Source organism: Aristolochia californica, unplaced genomic scaffold, assembly GCF_029961685.1.
Source record: "Aristolochia californica isolate CCGP_79_NKW_82.1479 unplaced genomic scaffold, dmAriCali1.0.hap1 SCAF_11, whole genome shotgun sequence".
NCBI lineage: Eukaryota > Viridiplantae > Streptophyta > Magnoliopsida > Piperales > Aristolochiaceae > Aristolochia > Aristolochia californica.
In genome coordinates, this window is record NW_027181782.1 from 13,667,662 (window position 1) to 13,685,107 (window position 17,446).

At 36.0% G+C, this 17,446-nt stretch overlaps 1 pseudogene; it reads right to left on the bottom strand.

The window, feature by feature from the left end:
• The window catches only part of LOC137944638 (protein transport protein SEC23 D-like), a 74,418-nt pseudogene that overhangs the window by 4,215 nt on the left and 52,757 nt on the right, over positions 1-17,446 (bottom strand).

Consider the following 17,446-nt stretch of genomic DNA (forward strand, 5'->3'; position numbering starts at 1 on the left):
TTGATTGCTAGAATGGAGACAATCAAGGAGGAGACACCACCATAGAACAGGTGGTAAAAGCACAATTTTGATCTCAGAGCAATCCTAGCCTAGCTGGTGGATGCAGTGTGACCCATTGAGGTAGAGTTTTTGATCCTCCTCATAGGCCTTAAGAGTGTTTACCAAATCTTTTTTCTAATCCTGCCATCATTGAGGTGATTTGGCTGTTGTTTCCAGCAGGATGTTCAGGGAAGTCCTCACCTTGATGCTTAATTCTGATTTTTGAGAAAATTATCGACCTTTATAGGCATTTGATGGAAGAGTTGGATGCCACTCTATGGGGATGTGAATCATCTAACTGATTTCTTGGAACAACAACTCATTGTGGGAGATTCCCTTCCCATTGCTTAACATTGTAATAGATTGGTTGTGCTATTGTATTTGTTTTCTTTAATGTCCTCTAATAACTATTCAATTGTATGCTTTTTAAGTTTGCTTTTAACATCTTGTACCTCTCTCTACTAATAAATTACTATCTCGCTTTTATACAAAAAAAGAAAAAAGAGATAGAGAACAGCTAATAACTATTCAGTTGTATGCTTTTTAAGTTTGCTTTTAACATCTTGTACCTCTCTCTACTAATAAATTACTATCTCGCTTTTATACAAAAAAAGAAAAAAGAGATAGAGAACAGCTTATTACTCCTCTTCCCAAGAAACTCTAATATTAGACCAATTTCTGATCTCCATACACTGCTTCTATAATACTAATTACAATATAATATGAAAAACCAGAGAAATCCTTGTGATGACATAGTACAAGAAACCTAAAATACATATGATTCTGGGTTAAAAAAACTTTGATGTTTACACAACTTTAACTGTAGGTAAGAGCAATTATAAATTTTAGAGTCGATTAAAACACAGAATGACCACAAATGAAAAGACAAGGACTTCCTAGCACATGGCAGCTGGTTATACGTACTTGTTTTCAGCACTTGATCCTGAAACTGAAGATTCCTCAGGTGGCACAATGACAGTATACTGGAAAGCAATTTGTACCACAGGAGGCTCTGTCTGTCTGTACATGATTTAAGACATATTGTTTCATATTTCTAAAATAAAGACCCATCCTTCTCAGTATATGACATCAAGACAGGATCTGAATACCTCGAGAATCCCACAGAATTAGAAAAATCAAAGTCATAACCATAAGTGGCATAAGAGTCGCAACATATAATGTGCAGAACGTTCTCATACTGAGGATCTGCAAAGAAATGACCATACTATAGAAGAAAAAAGTAAATCAGACCACATAAGAGCAGCTCTTAGTTAGATATGAATCAGAAGCAAAACTTAAATGTTTTTGAAGATCTCCAAGACCATACCGAGCGTCCTGGCTGGAAATCAGAGGATGTTCTCAATCTTAGTATGCATCGAAAGGCATATGAACGGCTAAGCATCCGGTATCTGAAACATCAATTATATTTTCAAAAATGAACTTAGATTAAGCTACCCATGAAACTGTCAAAATATAGACAGTAGTGGACTATAGCTTATCCTTGCCCATTATGAGTCATATACTTGTGTTGAGTCATACATGTAATATCGGAATAAAGCTTCGCCCTCTTTCAATTAATAAAACAGTCAAACAAACCAGTTTGAGGGTAATCTAGCACTCACTACCAATCAGCTTACTCATAGATGTTTTATTTAAGAATAAAGATAACGCAAAATTTTCATGTAATCAATGGAGAAGGTAGTGACCACACAATCAAAATGTCCAAGAAAGCACAGAGCCTCATTACCATTGTCGCAGGCAGCAAAGACGACAAGCCCTTTTTTACATTTTTTGGCACTCCAGACACTAATCTGTTAATTTCCCCTCCTCCCTTCCTCTCCCATAAATTTTTTATGTAATATTAAAGAAATTCAATAGAAAAAACAACAACATAATCTGCCTTTATGTCTTCCACTATGAGAAATCAAGGGCAAAGAGCGGATGCATGCAAAGGCTAAGCAGCTTTCAGCTTCATACCACCTGCATCCAAGCTCCAAATCACAACCACAAATAACATCATAAGGGTGAAACAAAGACCAATACACCAATTGGTGCACAAACAGAGCTTCTAAGCCCCTTCCCAAGAAACATTTATAAGAGAACCAACAAAATCTAATGACTGCATCTTCCCCATCACTGCACAGCACTTCCTTTTCCTTCTCTCTGTCATTTTTATTTTAGATAGTACAGAATAGATACATGAGCTGGCTACTAAAAACATTAGATGACTGCAAGGAGCCCATCATCGCCAGTCCATCTATACGAGGGGAATGCAATCACCCATGATAGGATTGACTGCTGTAGACACTCCCAACGAAAGAAATATCATGGAGAATTGCTGAGCAAAGGGTGCATACCCAAGAAACAGCAAGAGAACTTTTTAAAAAAAAAACTTGTCATCGATCTCCTTAAACATATGTGAGAGCTTCCAAAATGGAGGGATCTAGCCTAAGCCCACTAGGTGACATTTGAAGAGGCTCCTTCAAGTCTAAGCAAGATGAAAAAGCAATCTCTAGACAGCCTCAAACCATGAAGCAGAGGCCACAATGCTTGAACAGTCTCATGGTTTCCTCCACATCCCCTCCCTCACTCTGCATTTAGTGCTATGAAATCCATCTGCAAGCTCACTCAGTTTTTTTAGTGGATTACGAATTGATGTCCAGAAAGATAACTTCACCAGATGTTTGCTTGATCCTGGGTCAGAGGTCTACATGCATATGCCAAACACACTCAAATTAAGGTCCAAAATTCCCTTCATCACAGTGGTACATTTTGTCCTTGAGACCTTAATCAGAGGCGTGCTTTGACCAACACTGGGCTGGATGAGGCAAGAAACCTTCTTAACCACCTTGAGAACAGATACATTCTTAGGACAGGTTGTTGACCTCATGGTTTGGAAAGACAGCACATAGGGTCATTAACTGTCTACTCTCCGACAATAATCATCTGGTTGGCTGACAAGCACGAGCATCTCTCTCTCTCTCTCTCCACTCTTAATCCTATGGGTCAAATCAGGAGACAAAACAATTTTTCCAATTTAAATCTCAAAACAATTGGCCAACAGCTAATTCGTATTGAAGATTTTTTGGATAAAGGTAAAATCCAGAGAAATATTGTCAAAATCCTTATAACTTATCTTCTCGAAAATTACCTTTGTTGATGAACAATAAACCGCTCATCAAACCACCCGTTCCTATTAGGAACTTTAAATGGGATAATAATTCTGAAGTTGTTGATGAATTATTATCTCAGCTTGGAAGATTGAATCTTTCTGAAGATCAACTAAAACAAGCCAAAGAAGCAAAAACTGCGAAGATTCTGAAAAGTATTCAAACATTAGAATCTCACGAAGATCTAAATGAAGATTTTTCATCTCAAAATTCTGAGGATTTAACTCCTTCAGCATATTCTGATTCTGATATTGGTCAAAACTCTAATCTCAAAGATTTAGGTTTAACCAATGTCAATCAGACTGAAGAAATTCTTCAAGACATTATACAAGATCCGCGTATCCAAAAATTGGATTATGAGAAAAAGTCTACTTGGAAATGGGATCTACCTAACAAACTCTATTACCATAGGCCTACACCTCAAGACCTATTGTATGAAGAGAATGTTTATTTAGATAAAAAATCTTATGATGGCAAATCCATTTATGAATGGAATATAGATGGATTATCTGAATATCAGATATTAGAACATTGTCACTGAATGCTTATGTATTGAACAATATGTCGGCAACATAAGAATTTCGATCAAGGAATTGCAGAAATGCTTACTGCAGGGTTTTCTGGAACTCTCAAAGGTTGGTGGGATAATATCCTCACCCCTAAACAACATCAGGAAATTTATAATTCAAAGAAGGTTATCAAAACTGAATCTGGCCAAGCCTAACTAGGTGAGGACAATGCAGTTTATAACTTGATTTCCTGTATTGTTCATCATTTCATTGGAAATCTGACTTCCCAATCAGATAAGGGAAGAGAGGTTTTGCAAAATCTTAGGTGTTGAACACTTGGCCAGTTTTGCTGGTATAAAGATGTTTTCCTCACTAAGGTTATGCAAAGACCAGATGCCAATAATGAATATTGGAAAGCAAAATTTATTGATGGTTTACCAACTCTTTTTGCCAGCAAGGTAAGAAAAAGGTTAGGTAATGAGGTAGGAATTATAAACTACCATCAATATACATATGGTCTCGTTACCAGTGCTATCATCCAAGAAGGGCTGACCTTATGTAATCATTTAAAGCTTCAAGCTCAGCTTAAGAAACAAAATCTTACTGGAAAGCGTGAGCTTGGTGAATTCTGTGAACAATTTGCTTGTGACACAGGTCCATCACCTTCCAATCAAAGGAAGGGAAAAGGTAAAGTCTCTCACTCTAAGAGACATGAACCCTATTCACACCAGAGTAGGAGATATCCAAAAAGACAGTCTCATCAAAAGACTCGTCATGAATCTAGGAGACCTCCTCCTCGTCAGAGACCACCTCCTAGAAGAAATCCTCCAGACAAAAAGAAAATTGTCTGTTACAAATGTGGTAAATTAGGCCACTATTCAAATAGATGCAAAACTAAAGAGAAACTTAACAAACTTCAGATTGATGAAGGATTAAGAATTCAGTTGGCCAAAATTCTCTTAAACTCTGATTCTGGGGATGATATTGATTATGCCTCATCCAGCCAATCAGAAGAAGACCAAGATTATAGCTGTTCTCATCTACAATCTATGGCACAAATGCATAAAATTAATGTTCTTACGAATGAACAACAACTTGTGCTTAAGAACATTGATCAAGAGGAAGATCCTCAAACCCAAAGATATTTAATCAAAGAATATCTCTGTTTGTTTAGATCTGTACCTTCCTCCTCTAACCCGGGGTTAATCCCAAGCACAGAGTAAAAGCATTGCGGTATTCCTTTGATGCTTCACGGTCCATGCGTCCCTTGTTTCTGCCCGTTTATACCCAAGGAGGTTTCAGGGCTTTGTTTTCTTGGGACTAAATGTTGGAGCCCGTGGCAGAAGCTTAATGCTAGGAAATTGCACACCTCTCTGTGTCTTGCGTTTCCCATACCTGAAGGAGTAAGCATAAAGATCTAAACAGCTTTGATCTAAAGATAAACCCCTCGAGAATTACACTTCTTACTTATTTTTCGTAATCATCTCCATGCTTGTGCTTTTTATAACTTTAGGTATTGTTCTTATCTGTTTAATCTTCACTGCTTTATTGTCTGCTAAGTTTTATAGATTGTGTGGCTTGGTGTTTGTTTTTGTGTTTATACATAAGGGTATATTAGGCTGGAAACTGCTGGGTGAGGGCTGACAAACGCCTCTGCCTCTTCGAAGCCAAGTGTTGCTCCCAGAAGCCACAACGCTGCTATACTTTTATGTTTATTTGGTTAGTTAATAAAATATTAAGACAGTTTTTTAGAATAATCTTACCCATATTACCTATATACTATATATATCTAACTCTTTTTTACAACTCCGTATATTACGGTAGAAGATTTAAAATATAGGAACTTATACTAGTATCCTGTTTTTATTTATATAGTGGTTGAATTATTTAATTACTTTGTTTCCCTGCCAGAACAATTAGAAAACCTTTTAGTTTCTTACATATTTTTAATTGCTAATATTATAGGTAGAATATTAGATACATGATCTTTGTTTTTATAGCATTAACAATAGTTATTTGTAATCTTTTCATATTTAGTATTATCTGTCTTATATTATCCTTTATTCCTACAGAAGAGTAGTAGAAACCCCTAGGCAAATATTTATACCTAGAAGGCAAGTAATAAGAAAATCTCATAATAATTCACCTTTAAATACTCCAGACTAGATTAAATTAAATTAGTACCCCCTTTAAATTGGTATCAAAATCAACATCTTGTCCCTGTAAACTTCCAGGAAGCTGTAAACAACCCAATATTTTTCTATTTTTCTTGCCCTTGAACAATAGATAGACAACTCCATAGTCAAATTAGATAATAAATTGTTATGCTACGAAGAAATAGATGAAGCCCTAACAGAAGTTCCTATCCAACACTCCCAGACTTTGCCTGAAGCAGTAGTACATACAGGCTTAGTTCAAGTTTCCGTCCAAACAGAACCTTACATCTAGAAAACCTCTTAGTCTCCTATATATTTTTATTTATATTAGTTGTGAAGTTATTTAACTATTTTGTTTTCATACCAGAACAACTAGAAAACCTCTTAGTCTCCTATATATTTTTAATTGCTAATATTATAGGAAAAATCCTAGATACATGATCTTTGTTTTTATAGCATTAACAATAGTTATTTGTAACTTTTTCATATTTAGTATTATCTGTTTCACTTTATCCCTCTATTCCTATAGGAGAATAGTAGAAACCCCTAGGCAAGTTTTTATTCCCAAAAGGCAAGTAATAAGAAGATCTCCTAATAATTCTCCTTTAAATACTCCAGACTAAATTAAATTAGTACCCCCTAAATTTGGTATCAGAGCCTTAAGACTTGGAACCTTTTAAAAAAGTAGATTATTTAGACTTAAGAATTTCATCAAGATTTGATATAAAATACATAGGACCTAATTGTCTTAGATGTCATTTTAATAGTGAAGAACACATATTACACGGAAATAATTCACAATTAAATAGTATCGCAAATCTTATTATAAGTTTAGGCAATAATCTACAAAGCAAAGTAATAGAAATAGAATTTACTTTGAACAAACTACAAGACGAATTAAGAACCTTAAGAGTAAAAACAGAAAAACTCTTTGAAAATTTAGATTATCTAAAAACTAGTAAAGGATCGCAACAAAATATTGATAAAGAGATAGATTTAATAACTCAGAAATTAAAAGCTGTCAAAATAGAACCTAGAACTTCATCATCAACAAAACCATGGCACTTTCACAGCGAGGTGAAGGATTTACCTCGGAAAAATTCTTCTAAAAATCTTAATATAATAGATAGAATAACAGGAAGAAGAAGTGTAGACCAAAGAGATATTCAGTTAGACGAAATAATCGACATAGACCAAGATATTACTTTCTTTAGTAATAATCAATTAAATCTCCTTAATCCTAGACAGTTATATAGAACAGGACCTTTGAATTTTAATACTGGATTATTCAGACACTATAGGGAAATTCAAGTTAGTTGTGTAGGACAGGATTCCGTCAACATAAACTTAATAGCAGAATAAGCTTTCAAAGAAATTATATACTTTAATTCATTTAGGTTTAATTGTCATAGGGGTAAAAGGATTAGGACGAAAAAACCTAGGAACCAAAACTCTGCTCAGCATCTATGATGATAGATGGGTCGATCCTAAAGAAGCTATGTTAGGAATCACCGAAGTAGATATGAATCAGAACGGAGGAATATTTTATTGCTCCCCTGATTTCCTCATAGGACTACAAGATTTCAGACAATATATTAAAATAGGTATTCAGACAAAAGGATATGAATCCTTTGTAGGAAACAATCTTTTATTATGTATTGGATTTTTAGGAAGATGTACTTGCTCCAGTACTACTAGGTTTAAAGTTAAAATAGATGATGTAGTTAATTTAATAGGTAACAAGGGAATTAAATTAATTAAGCCTATCAAATATTCCCCAGATATCTTAGCTGGATTAGAATGGAACCTTAAATTCAGAGAAGAAAAAATAATTAGTCCTGAAGAAAGTATTATGTATACATATACAAAAGGTAATATAAATATTAGATTTAATAGTTATGAACAAAAGAATACAGAGGACACAAAATCAATTTCTAGCGAAAATTACGATTTAGTTCACATAGAAGGAGAATCAGAGACGGATGAAATAATATACCCTAAAGAACTAGAATTAAAATTAACAGAAAAAAAACTTTTTCATTTAGAAGAACACTTAATTAAAAATGGAAATCTCCAAGAGGAAGAAGATCTGTACTATGACCAAGAAACTAACATCAGAATAGGAAAAATGCCTCCAGAGCCAACAAAAGATGAAGAAACTATAAGTATCAAATAATACATGGATGAAGAAAGCTCTAACACTATTCCCCGAAATAGTTATACCACTTATCCACGAACTCCTCCTAGGGAAGTATATTATTCTGGTAATATGCCAAGGATTCCTTATAGTGACCCAGTAACTTTTGATCACAAGATACGTCCCAAAGGAAAAAGAAAAGAAATAGAAAGACCTATAAAGTTTCAAGAAATGGGCAAAGGAAATTTTTTTAATCTTTCAGCCCATGATCCCCAAGAATGGACAACAGTATTAGACCTTTGGAAAAATCAGGTAGTGTCAGACTATATTCAAAACTTTCAGTCTCAAGATGTAGAAGAAATGTACATATACTTGGAGACATTTTTAGGAGAAAGCGTAAAAGCTTTATGGGAAAGTTATGAAAGAGGGAATCCAGAAGAATTTGGCCATCTAATGAGCCTAGGATCCAATCCCTATAATTTTGTTAATAAAGTTTATCAATTAGTAACAGGAGATGACCCTAATCTAGGATTTGTAACATTACAAAAAGATGCAGTAGTTTATTTAGAGCAACTTAGTTTACATAATTATAAATATGTTAAGAAATTTCTCCAAGATTATTATTATACCTGTATTTCAGGAAATTCTTTCAACAAAGACTTAGGCACAAAGTTATTTAGGAAATTAGCAGGAGCACTAGGAAAAGAAATATATGATAAATGGCAAAACGTAGAAACAACAAATCCTACAGCAGTGTATTCAATAGGACAAAGAACCAAGTTTATTATGACCATCCTTCAAGAAAAATGTACAGACATTCAAATACAAAGACAACTTAAAGGAGATGATTATGGGATCTGTAAGCAGATATATACTACCCAAGCTTATGGTCTAAAAGACTCGGGACAGAAACTAAGAAAACATAAAAAATACTTCAAGAAAGGATACTTTATCCGTAGATTCAAAAGTAGGAAACCATATTTAAACAAAGATAGACATGTTAGAAGATTTAACCCAAAAAGAACCTATAAGAATAAACTTTCTTGCTATATTTGCGGCCAAACAGAACACTTAGCCAACACCTATCCCAAAAGACAAAACATTAACTCTAAGAGATCCACCCTTGTAGAAAATGTCCAACAAGATCTCATAGAAGTAGATGAATACATGTCAGATACGGAATCTATTTATAGCATAGTAAGTATCCAAAATGCACCTTTAGATTCTTCAGATCGTCTCCTTCAGCAATCTGAACTTTGCAATAACCACTTCGCAAATCCAATTTGGAGAAAACTTGCGCCTCTTTCAACTAATCATAGAGATCTGCAATAAGAGGAAAAAGGTACTTATTCTTTATAGTTACCTTGTTGAGCGCCCTACAATCGATGCATAGTCTCATACTTCCATCCTTCTTAGTCTGAAACAGTATAGGGGCCCCATAAGGTGCTTTGCTTGACCTTATGAACCCAGCGTCCAACAACTCACTGAGTTGTCTTCGCAGTTCATCCAGCTCTTTGGGCGCCATTCGGTATGGTGCTTGTACTGGCTTTCTTGCTCCGGGCTCAAGCTCTATGCAATGGTCCACCCTTCTCCTAGGTGGTAACCTCGCTGGAAGTTGTTCAGGCATGACATCTCTATATTCATGCAGTACGACTTGTATCTCTTTAGGGGTAGGCATGACCTCTACCTGCTCTATAGCACAAATAGAAGCAATGTAAGTAGAGCGGCCCTGCTTAAGACCTTTCTTAAGCTGGAGGGCTGATAGCATTAAGTCCTTTTTTGTTACATTTTTGTTGTCAAGTTCAGAAATAGTACAAGGACTTTGCTCGTCCATAATCCCCACTACGCCAACATGCGGCATTACAAATGCCTTACAAACCGTGAAAAACTCCATTCCCAAAATCGCATTGAAATCATCCATGACAACAATAGTAAAATTCAGAAATCCAACCCACTTGCCTATCTCCACCGGGACGTTCTTGGCAATGCCTTAGACTTCACGAGCAGCAGAATTTACAGCTTTCATTTTGCTCCCATCTTTCTCTCCTCGTATATTTAGGCGCCTAGCCTCCTCCGACGAAAGGAAGTTGTGGGTGGCGCCAGTATCCACCACTGCTCTAACAATACGTCCAGCAAGTGTTAGAGAGATAAAAAGATGTTCTCTTAAGGGTCTTACCAGAAGTGGAGCAGCCTTCTCCTCCTTTGAACGGACAACAACATGGAAAAGTGTTAAGGAGCCCAACCTAGGCTCAATCCTTCCATTGTTCACCTCGATTTGAGCAGCATTGAGGAACCTCTTTCTAAGACAATCCCTCGCATATGAAACAATGGACCTTTTTTTGTTTGTCCCCTCGTTTCTTCTCTTCCAGCCTAGCCTTGGCGTCCTTTGCCCATGACTTCTTTTCCCCTTTCTCCTTCTTCTTAAAATTCGTTTTACCATTGTTATTTTCCTTAGGCACTTTGTTAGCCGAATAATTCTTTCTCTCATATTCGGTTAACTTTTCAGCAGTAGATAAAGCTGAAGCTAATGTCTTTACTTCCCGTCTTCTCAATTCTTGCTCAGCCCACGGGAAGAAAGACATTAGCTTCAGCTTTATCTAATGCTGAAAAGTTAACCGAATATGAGAGAAAGAATGATTCGGCTAACAAAGTGTCTAAGGAAAATAACAATGGTAAAACGAATTTTAAGAAAAAGGAGCAAATCAAGGGATTTGAATGGAGGATCAAATCAAGGAGATTTGATAAGGGAGGATCTCTGCTCTCATTGGACGGAAGCATGAGAGAAGGGAGGGGTTGAAGCCTATAAATACCAAGGCATTCAACCCTTGTAGATTCATTCAGCATAGACGAGAGGGAGAGTTTTTGTAGAGTGCTGGCCTTCCACCTTGGACGGTCACTCCTTGTAATCTTCTCTAGTATTAATACAAGGTTACTTTCTCTTCCTATTCCATTGTCTTTCTATCTTTTCATTGCTCGTGCTTCATTTGAGAGGAAGGAGTTTGCAACGTTGATCTAAGGGGTGAGAGGCTGTACTACCTTTGACGAATTGAAGGTAGGCCATCACGGGAGTTGGAGTTCCGCTAGCCCAAGTGAGTTTAGGCTCATCTGACCTCGTGACAAACTGGGTGGGGGGCCTTGTACCTACCTCGGCGGAGTCTCGAAATGGCAGTGGAAGCAGATGCAGGCCCATAAAGCCAAACAGCTCCTAAAGGCCCGTCTTTGCCGTGAGTGCCAGATTTACGAAATGAGGCAGAGGGCGGAACTTAGAGCCGCAGTTTCTGAGCTTGAGTGACCGTGGGAGGTTGTTGAGCGAGCCCCAACTCTCTTTTCCATCAAAGCCGACGAGCAGTTGAAGGCTTTGGCTAACAGGTCTCAATTTTCTGGAGGCTACGATCTGTGGTCGGAGAGGGATGAGACTCGGCTTTTTCATAACCAGGACAGGCTCCCTTCCGCGAGGTTTTTCCCTAAAGGGGTTGTGCACAATGTCAAACCGTATGGTATTATTGACAGTGTTGGGCGCACTAGTTATTCAGAAATGACGTACGTTGAGGAAGATTTACCCAAGAAGAGGAATGGGACTAAAAGATCGATTCTCTTGTTTCGATGCCCATGAAAAATAAGAGAGAAAAAAAAGAGAAATGTGGTTTCTCTTGTTTGGATGCACAAGGAAAATGGAAAAGAAAAGAAAAGAGAGCATGCATATTACCAACCACTAGTAATATGCATGGTCAGATTTTTAGGGAAGTTTCGTATTTCAGTCCTTCCTCAACCTATTTCTGCCATGTTCCATCTTCAGCGCTTTCAATCTCTTGATTGCACAACCGCATTTAGGTATTGCTGACCTGGGCGTTGCAGACGAAAGTCATGGAATATATGTCAGCCACAGGTAAGCTCATTTCTCCCATTTGATTTCCTTCATCCTTATTCTCTCCATGCAATGTAGTACAGAATTTATGCAACACAAATTATTTTGAGATCCTTTATGAGTTATAGAGCTAGTCATATTTCGTTTCTTAATAACTCTGATATGCAAGATTATCTCTATTTGTTTTCCATACTTTTAGGATTCTTTGAACTTAATATTAAACATGTATTTTATGGAAAGTTTTAAATGTAGGTTAAAGTTCAAACCCGACTCGAGCTTGAGCTCAAATTTGGTTAAAATTCTTGGGCTTGAGCTCGATTCCAATTATAGTCTCAAAGCTAAGCTTGAGCTCGAACTCAAGTTCAAAGTATTCAAATCAAGCAAAGCTCGAACATATACAGGTTCGAGTTTGGCTAGGCTCAAGAGAGTGGGAAATGTATATAAAAGTCACATTTTGTATATAGGTCATGTTTTTATATAAGTCACATTGGCATAATATTATGCAGTGTTTATAAACAATTTTATGCAAAGTTTATAGACAATTTTATGCAGAGTTTATGTACTAAGGTCATGCCCAATTTTAAGTAAAATTTATGCATAATTTTATGCACAGTTTATTTGACTTGTATTTTATGCAAAGTTTTAAATGTAAGTTGGAGCTTGAACCCTGCTCAAGCTCAATTCCAATTTTAAGCTTAAGGCTGGGCTCGGCTCTAGCTTGAGTTTGAAGTATTTAAATCAAACCCAGCTCGAACATATGCAGATTCAAACTCGGCTCGACTCGACTCGATGCCACCCCTAGGCACTGCACGTATAGGCAGGGCACATACGGACTAGTGCCTGAACACCAAGGCATGGAGGCATGTTAGATTAGTGGCAGCCAACTTTTTTTTTAATGATGATAAACTTATTTCAAAGAAAGGGAAGATGCATCGAAGGAGACCTCCCCTAACAATAAGAGATTGAAGGGGGGACCTAGGCACACAAATCAGCAACCTAAATGGCTGATCCAAGTATATGAGACGAAGTACAAGAAATGGTGGATACAATATCCAAAATACCAAGAAAAATCTGCCAGTGACGCCACGGGGGGAAGGATGAGGTGGAGCACCATCCGATGACGACCTTGGAGTCTCCCTCCATGATAAGGATACCACTAAAGCGATCCTTAAAAATACACAAGCTGTGAAGGAGATCAGATAACTCAGCAATGGTCGAGTCAGCAATTCCGAGAGGGCCATAGTAAGAGAGTATGGCAGTGCCGCCCAGATAAAAAATCACCCCGCCAAAACCATCCAAACCCGGGTTCCCAAAGGCGCTACCATCAAAATTCAGCTTATAATGGTTCCTAAACGGTTTCTAGTCACGTGGGCCATGGGGTGTTAGCTGGGGCGGTTGTACATGAGGAGGCATGCGCCAAGAAGCACATGACCATTCGAAGGGGCATGTGGCCAGCAATTCCCCAACAATATATAGGGGGGCTGGATGAGTGCCAATCAATCAGACATTGACATAGAGACTCAAAGGAGCGCTCGAATATCTTGTATGTAGACAAATTTGTGTATATGAGAAAAGATTTATTGTGTGCCAACTATTTGTATGCAAGGGAGGCTGACTAGTGTGGGTTATCCAAGGACGCAACTAGGCCGACACAGGGTTAGATAGTAGTCTCACCAAAATCGATTTAAAAAAAAATAATCCCTATTAAAAAATATATTTTCTGAGTAAATAAGAACCTTAAGAGTGGACACTACTTCAGAATGTGTACATACGTGGTCATGGAATACAGGGTTAGATAGTAATCCTTATTTTAAGTGTGCTTGGTATCCTAGCAAAAAACAAAGAGCTAAATGCAATCAGTGTTCCCCAGAAGCTTGCATCCCTTGTCTAAAAGCCCTAGGTATAGAACCTGCAGACCAGACTCTCTCTCTCTCTCTATCTATCTATCTCTCTATCTATATATATATATATATATAAAATTCTTTAGGGTATATTATCTCATCTGTTTCTAATTCTATATTGATTAGGTCATAATTTTCACTAGAGATTGATTCCGTATCTTCTATATTCTTTTGTTCATAGCTATTAAATCTAATATTTATGTTACCTTTAGTATCTGTGTACATGATACTTTCTTCAGGACTGATTATTTTTTCTTCTCTAAATTTAAGGTTCCATTCTAATCCTGCTAAAATGTCTGGAGAATATTTAATAGGCTTAATTAATTTTATTCCTTTGTTTCCTATTAAATTAACTACATCATCTATTTTAACCTTGAACCTAGTAGTGCTAGAACAAGTACACCTTCCTAAGAATTCAATACACAATAAAAGATTGTTTCCTACAAAGGATTCATATCCTTTTGTCTGAATACCTATTTTGATATATTTTCTAAAATCTTGTATTCCAATAAGGAAGTCTGGGGAGCAATAAAATATTCCTCCATTTTGATTCATATCTACCTCAGTGATTCCTAACATTGCCTTTTTAGGGTCTGCCCATCTATCATCGTAGATACAAGTAAGGTTTTAGTTCCTAGATGTTTTCGTCCTAATCCTTTTACCCCTATTACAATCAGACCTAAATGAATCCTTTTACCCCTATTTCTTTAAAGGCTTGTTCTGCTATTAAGTTAATGTTAACAGAATCTTGTCCTACACAACTAATCTGGATTTCTCGGTAATGTCTAAATAATCCGGTATTAAAGTTTAATGGTCCTGTTCTATATAATTGTCTGGGGTTAAGAAGGTTTAATTGATTCTTGCTAAATATAGTAATGTCTTGATCTATATCTATTATTTCGTCTAATTGTATATCTCTTTGGTCTACACTTCTCCTTCCTGTTATTCTGTCTATTATATTAAGGTTTCTAGAAGAACTTACTATTTCCGAGGTAAATCCTTCACCTTGCTGTAAAAGTGCCATGGTTTTTTAGCTAAGGAGGTTCTAGGTTCTATTGTGATACCTTTCAATTTCTGGGATATTAAATCTATTTCTTTATCAATATTTTGTTGCGATCCTTTACTACTTTTTAGATAGTCTAAATTCTCAGAGAGTTTTTCTGTTTTTATTTTTAAAGTCTTAATTTCGTCTTGTATCTTAGTTAAAGTGAATTCTTTTTCAGTTACTTTGTTTGAAGATTATTACCTAGACTTATAATAAGATCTGTGATAGTATTTAATTGGGGATTATTCCCGTGTAAAATATGTTCTTCACTGTTGAAATGACACCTAAGGGAATTAGGTCCTATATATTTTATCTCAAATCTTGATGGAAGTCTAAGGTCTAAATAATCTAATTTTTTGGAGGGTTCCAGGTCTTAGGGCTTTGATACCAATTTGGAGGGGGTACTGATTAATCTGGAGTATTTAAAGCTGAATGATTTGCAGGTCTCCTTACTATTTGTCTTCTAGGTATAAAGATTTGCCTAGGGGTTTCTACGAATCTTCTATAAGAATATAAAGACAAAGTAAAATAGATAAAACTAAAAATAACCAAATTACAGAAAACTATTACTAAGGCTATAAAGACAAAGATCATGTATCTACGATTCTAACTATAATATTAATAATTAAGAATATATAGGAACCTAAAAGATTCTCTATGCTTGTGCTTTTCATAACCTTAGGAATTGTTCTTATCGCTTTGGTACTTACTGCGTTTATTGTTTCCTAAGTTTTATAGATGGTGTGTGTTTAATACATAATACATAAAAGTATATTAGCAACGCTCTAACCCATGTCAAAGGTAAAGAATAAGATCCAGAAAAGCTAGAGCAGTTGGTAAAGAATTGGATCTTTCCTTCATCGAAATAGGTGGTATATGGGTTATAAGTACCATCTACTTGTTGGCTAAAAACTTGTTTAGTTGTTTTCTTGAAAAACTGAGGGGGAACGAGTCTTCTATGGATGATACATTTTGTACAGCCAGAGTCTACTAAGGCATCTAATATTAAGGATTGTTTATTAGGGAAAACAATCTTGGCCCTGACAAGTAAGCTAGAAAAAGATTTGTCTTGGTTGCAGACGTAGAAAGTTTCTGGTTCTTCTATGCCTACTGTAATCCCATCACAGGAGTCTTTTTCGATTGTATCTAATCTATGTTTGAGGAGAGTAATTCACAGTTTTCTATTTTTCTGGCCATAATTTCTAACTTATTGTTATGTATCCTATTATGGATAGGCTGCTCTCTCTCTCTCTCTCCATCTCACTCTCTCTCTCCCTCCCTCCCTCTCTCTGTCTCTCCCTCTAGATACCAATTCGGAGGGGTACTACTTTAATCTGCTTTAATCTGGAGTATTTAGAGGTGAATTATTTGGGGTTCTTCTAATTACTTGTCTTCTAGGTATAAATATTTGCCGAAGAGTCTCTACAAATCTTCTGTATGAATATAAAGATAAGGTAAAACAGACAAAACTAAAGATAACTAAATTACAGAAGACTATTGTTAAAGCTATAAAGATAAAAATCATGTATCTAAGGTTCTATCTATGATTCTGGCTAAAATATTAACGAATAAGAATATATCAGAGGCCAAAAGATTATCAACTTGTTCTGGGAGAAATATAAAATATCCAAATAATTACCAAGAACAATATGTAGCTATAAGTTCCTATGATATTGCACAATAATCTCTTAAGGTATTATATAATACTCCTAAGTATAAGTAATATATAGGTAATATTCGCAAAACAAATCTCAAAAACTGTTTTATTATCTTATTAATTAACCAAATATACATAAAAAGGTACAGCCGCGTTGTGACAACCGAGAGCAACGCTTGGCTCAACTGAGGCTGAGGCGTTTGTAAGGGCTTAGCCCTCACCCAGTAGTTTCCAGCCTTATATACCTTTCTATAATAACGTCTTAAAATAAAGTAGTAAATATGAACAAAAACAAAATACTCAACACACAATAAAAGCAGTAAGTATTAAGGTAACAAGAACGATGCCTAGTATTATGAAAAGTATAAGCATGAAAGCAATCGTAAGCGAAGGAAAAGATAGTTGTAAAAACTTCCAGAAGGTAGTTCCTAAAACGCTTTTGTCTTTTAATTTTCTGTCAGAACACTTAGCCAGAAGGTAGTTCCTAAAACGCTTCTGTCTTTAATGTTCTGTCAGAACACTTAGCCTCCCTCCCTCCCTCCCTCTAGCTACCAATTCGGAGGGGTACTACTTTAATCTGCTTTAATCTGGAGTATTAAGAGGTGAATTATTTGGGGTTCTTCTAATTACTTGTCTTCTAGGTATAATTATTTGCCTAGGAGTCTCTACAAATCTTCTATACGAATATAAAGATAAGGTAAAACAGACAAAACTAAAGATAACTAAATTACAGAAGACTATTGTTAAAGCTATAAAGATAAAACTCATGTATCTAAGGTTCTATCTATGATTCTGGCTAAAATATTAACGAATAAGAACATATCAGAGGCTAAAAGATTATCTACTTGTTCTGGCAGAAATATAAAATATATAAATAATTCTAATGCTATTATTACCAAGAACAATATGTAGCTATAAGTTCCTATGATATTGCACAATAATCTCTTAAGGTATTATATAATAATCC